Consider the following 6061-nt stretch of genomic DNA (forward strand, 5'->3'; position numbering starts at 1 on the left):
ATAGAACCAATTAACATTTCCAGCACAAAACAAATTGTCCCCTACTGAAATTCATTCCAAAACATAAAGTCCATTGGAATATCCAGAAAACAAAAACACAGAGTCTGCAGCAATACCTGGTATTGAGTTATCCATAACACAAGAGGATATTTCTGGTTTCATCCAGACATATCTGGACAAAGTGTTGTGGAACTGGTATGCAATGGACTCAGAAAATCACAAACTCTTTTGGAGAAAAGCAAAGTATTTTCCTAGGCAAGTGCATAAAATGTCATCTATACAAACACAAATATCATGTTTGCAGCAATTGCTCTTTCTTACTAGAAAACATGAATGTGTTGAGTTTGTGTCTCCATGTGGAACTAAGTAGTGTTTCCCAGCACAAAAGAAAATATTTCCTGCTTAAATTCATTCAAAACAATAAAGTCCATAAATAATATCAAAAAAACACAAATCAGAGCCTGTAGCAAGATCTGGGATTGAGTTAGCCACAACACAAGAGTATTTGTGGTTTCATCCAGTCATATCCAGACAAAGTGTTGTGGAGCTGGTATGCAATGGACTCAGAAAATCACAGTCAACCTGGTTTTGGAGAAAAACTAACTCATTTTCGTGGTCAAGTTGATAAAAAGTCATGTTGACAAATATAAATATCATGGTTGTTTGCAAACATTGCTCTAGCTTTCTCCCTAGAGGAAACGAATGTGTAGACGTTTGGTCTCCATATGGAACCAATTAGAATTTCCAGCACAAATCAAATTTCCTCTACTGAAATTCATTGTAAAATGAAATCTCCATTGATAATATCCACAAAACACAAACACAGAGTTTGTAGTAAGATCTGGGATTGAGTTAGCCATAACACAAGAGGATATTTCTGGTTTCATCCAGTCATATCCGGACAAAGTGTTGTGGAACTGGTATGCAGTGGACTCAGAAAATCACAAGCTGTTTTTCAAAAAAAGCAAAGTATTTTCTAAGGCAAGTGCATAAAATGTCATCTATACAAAAAGAAATATCATGTTTGTTTGCAGCAATTGCACTAGCTTTCTGCCAAGAAAACACATATGTGTTGAGTTTGTGTCTCCAGGTGGAACTAACTAAAGTTTCCCAGCACAAAAGAAAATATTCCCTGCTTAAATTCATTCAAAACCCTATAGTCCATTGAAAATATCAAGAAAACACAAAGCAGAGCCTGTAGCAAGATCTGGGATTGAGTTAGCCATAACACAAGAGGATATTTCTGGTTTCATCCAGTCATATCCGGAGAAAGTGTTGTGGAACTGGTATGCAATGGACTCAGAAAATCACACTCAAACTGGTTTTGGAGAAAAACAAACTCATTTCATGGTCAAGTGGATAAAAAGTCATGTTGACAAATATAAATATCAAGTTTGTTTGCAACAATTGTTCTAGCTTTCACCCTAGAAAGCACAAATGTGTAGACCTTTGATCTGCATATGGAACCAATTAGCATTTCCAGCACAAAAGAAAATTTCCTATACTGAAATTCATTCTAAAACATAAAGTCCATTGATAATATCCAGAAAACACAAAGCAGATCCTGTAGTAAATATGGGATTGAGTTAGCCATAACACAAGAGGACATTTCTGGTTTCATCCAGTCATATCCGGCCAAAGTGTTGTGGAACTGGTATGCAATGGACTCAGAAAATCACAGTCAAACTGGTTTTTGAGAAAAACAAACTCATTTTCATGGTCAAGTGGATAAAAAGTCATGTTGACAAATATAAATATCATGTTTGTTTGTAACAATTGCTCTAGCTTTCTCCCTAGAAAACAGAAATGTGTAGACGTTTTGTCTGCATATGGAACCAATTAGCATTTCCAGCACAAAATGAAATTTCCTCTATTAAAATTCATTCTAAAATGTAAAGTCCATTGAAAATATCCAGAAAACACAAAGCAGAGCATGTAGCAAGATCTGGGATTGAGTTAGCCACAACACAAGAGTATTTGTGGTTTCATCCAGTCATATCCAGACAAAGTGTTGTGGAGCTGGTATGCAATGGACTCAGAAAATCACAGTCAACCTGGTTTTGGAGAAAAACAAACACATTTTCTTGGTCAAGTAGATAAAAAGTCATGTTGACAAATATAAATATCATGTTTCTTTGCAACAATTGCTCTAGCTTTCTCCCTAGAAAAAACGAATGTGTAGACGTTTGGTCTCCATATGGAACCAATTAGAATTTCCAGCACAAATCAAATTTCCTCTACTGAAATTCATTCTAAAATGAAAACTCCATTGATAATATCCAGAAAACACAAACCCAGAGTCTGTAGCAAGATCTGGGATTGAGTTAGCCATAACGCAAGAGGATATTTCTGGTTTCATCCAGTCATATCCGGACAAAGTGTTTTGGAGCTGGTATGCAGTGGACTCAGAAAATATAGTCAAACTGGTTTTAGAGAAAAGCAAAGTATTTTCTAAGGCAAGTCCATAAAATATCACTTATACAAACAAAAATATCATGTTTGTTTGCAGGAATTGATCTAGCTTTCTGCCTAGAACACAGGAATGCTTGAGTGTGTGTCTCCATGTGGAACCAGTTAGTGTTTCCCAGCACAAAGGAAAATATTCCGGCTTAAATTCATTGAAAACCCTATAGTCCATGGATAATCTCCAGAAAACACAAAGCAGAGCCTTCAGCAAGATCTCGGATTGAGTTAGTCATAACTCAACAGGATATTTCTGGTTTCATCCAGTCATATCTGGACAAAGTGTTTTGGAACTGGTATGCAATGGACTCAGAAAATCACAGTCAAACTGCTTTTGGAGAAAAGCAAAGAATTTTCTAAGGCAAGTGCATAAAATGTCATCTATACAAAAACAAATATCATGTTTGTGTGCAGCAATTGCTCTAGCTTTCTGCCAAGAACACACGAATGTGTTGAGTTTGTGTCTCCATGTGTAACTAATTAGTGTTTCCCAGCACAAAAGAAAATATTCCTTGTTTAAATTCATTCAAATTATAAAGTCCATTGATAATATCCAGAAAACACAAAGCAGAGCCTGTATTAAAATATGGGATCGAGTTAGCCATAAAACAAGAGGATATTTCTGGTTTCATCCAGACATATCCAGACAAAGTGTTGTGGAACTGGTATGCAATGGACTCGGAAAATCACAGTCAAACTCGTTTGGAGAAAATCAAAGTATTTTCTTAGGCAAGTGCATAAAATGTCATCTATACAAACACAAATATCATGTTTGTTTGCAGCAATTGCTCCAACTTTCTGCCTAGAAAACACGAATGTGTTCAGTTTGTGTCTCCATGTGGAAATAATTAGTGTTTCCAAGCACAAAAGATAATATTGCCACTTAAATTTATTGAAAACCCTATCGTCCATTGAAAATATCAAGAAAATACAAAGCAGAGTATGTATCAAGATTTGGGGCTGAGGTAGCCACACACAAGAGGATATTTCTGGTTTCATCCAGTCATATCCGGACAAAGTGTTTTGGAACTGGTATGCAATGGACTCAGAAAATCACAATCAAACTGGTTTTGGAGAAAAGAAAAATATTCTTAGGCAAGTGCATAAAATATCATCTATACAAACACAACTATCATGTTTGTTTGCAGCAATTGTTCTGTCATTTTTGCCTAGAGAACACGAATGTGTTGAGTTTGTGTCTCCATGTGGAACTAATTAGTGTTTCCCAGCACAAAAGAAAATATTCTCTGCTTAAATTCAATCAAAACAATAAAGTCCATAAATAATATCAAAAAAACACAAAGCAGAGCCTGTAGCAATATCTGGGATTGAGTTAGCCATAACACAAGAGGATATTTCTGGTTTCATCCAGTCATATCCAGACAAAGTGTTGTGGAGCTGGTATGCAATGGACTCAGAAAATTACAGTCAACCTCGTTTTGGAGAAAAAGTAACTCATTTTCTTGGTCAAGTAGATAAAAATTCAAGTTGACAAATATAAATATCATGGTTGTTTGCAAAAATTGCTCTAGCTTTCTCGCTAGAAAAAACGAATATGTAGACGTTTGGTCTGCATATGGAACCAATTAGAATTTCCAGCACAAAAAGAAAATTCCTCTACTGAAATTCGTTCTAAAATGAAAACTCCATTGATAATATCCACAAAACACAAACACAGAGTCTGTAGTAAGATCGGGGATTGAGTTAGCCATAACACAAGAGGATATTTCTGGTTTCATCCAGTCATATCCGGACAAAGTGTTTTGGAGCTTGTATGCAATGGACTCAGAAAATCACAGTCAAACTGGTTTTCGAAAAAAGCAAAGTATTTTCTAAGGTAAGAACATAAAATGTCATCCATACAAACACAAATATCATGTTTGCAGCAATTGCTCTAACTTTCTGCCTAGAAAACACGAATGTGTTGAGTTTGTGTCTCCATGTGGAAATAATTAGTGTTTCCCAGCACAAAAGAAAATATTCCCTGCTTAAATTCATTCAAAACCATAAAGTTCATTGAAAAAATCAATAACACACAAAGCAGAGCCTGTAGCAAGATCTGGTATTGAGTTATCCATAACACAAGAGGATATTTCTGGTTTCATCCAGTCATATCCAGAGAAAGTGTTGTGGAACTGGCATGCAATGGACTCAGAAAATCACACTCAAACTGGTTTTGGAGAAAAGAAAAATATTTTCTTAGGCAAGTGCATAAAATATCATGTATACAAACAGAAATATCATGTTTGTTTGCAGCAATTGTTCTGTCATTTTTGCCTAGAGAACATGAATATGTTGAGTTTGTCACCATGTGGAACTAATTAGTGTTTCCCAGTAAAAAAGAAAATATTCCCTGCTTAAATTCATTCAAAACCAAACAGTCATTGATAATATCAAGAAAACAGAAAGCAGAGCATGTAGCAAGATCTGGGATTGAGTTAGCCATAACACAAGAGGATATTTCTGGTTTCATCCAGTCATATCTGGACAAGTGTTGTGGAGCTGGTATGCAATGGACTCAGAAAATCACAGTCAAACTCGTTTGGAGAAAAGCAAAGTATTTTTTAGGCAAGTGCATAAAATATCATTTATACAAACCCAAATATCATGTGTGTTTGCAGCAATTGTTCTTTCTGCCTAGAGAACACGAATGTGCTGAGTTTGTGTCTCCATGTGGAAATAATTACTGTTTCGCAGCACAAAAGAAAATATTCCCTGCTTAAATTCATTCGAAAGCATACAGTCCATTGATAATATCAAGAAAACACAAAGCAGAGCCTTTAACAAGATCTGGGATTGAGTTAGCCACAACACAAGAGGATATTTCTGGTTTCATCCAGACATATCCGGACAAAGTGTTGTGGAACTGGTATGCAATGGACGCAGGAAATCATAGTCAAACTCGTTTGGAGAAAAGCAAAGTATTTTCTTAGGCAAGTGCATAAAATATCACCTATACAAACACAAATATCATGTTTGTTTGCAGCAATTGCTCCAACTTTCTGCCTAGAAAACACGAATGTGTTGAGTTTGTGTCTCCATATGGAAATAATTACTGTTTCCCAGCACAGAGGATAATTTTGCCACTTAAATCATTGAAAACCCTATAGTCGATTGAAAATATCAGGAAAACACAAAGCAGAGTCTTCAGTAAGATTGCAATTGAGTTAGCCGTAACTCAACAGGATATTTCTGGTTTCATCCAGTCATATCCGGACAACGTGTTGTGGAACTGGTATGCAATGGGCTCAGAAAATCACAGTCAAACTGGTTTTGGAGAAAAGCAAAACATTTTCAAAAGCAAGTGCATAAAATGTCGTCTATACAAACAGAAATATCATATTTGTTTTCAGCAATTGCTCCAACTTTCTTCCGAAAAAACACGAATGGGTTGAGTGTATGTCTCCATGTGGAACTAATTAGTGTTTCCCAGCACAAAGGAAAATATTCTGGCTTAAATTCATTGAAAACCCTATAGTCCCTGGATAATCTCCAGAAAACACAAAGCAGAGCCTTCAGCAAGATCTGGGATTGAGTTAAATATAACACAAGAGGATATTTCTGGTTTCATCCAGTCATATCTGGAAAAAAAGTTGTG

The sequence above is a fragment of the Lepus europaeus genome, chromosome 17 (genome assembly GCF_033115175.1).
Source record: "Lepus europaeus isolate LE1 chromosome 17, mLepTim1.pri, whole genome shotgun sequence".
Taxonomy (NCBI): domain Eukaryota; kingdom Metazoa; phylum Chordata; class Mammalia; order Lagomorpha; family Leporidae; genus Lepus; species Lepus europaeus.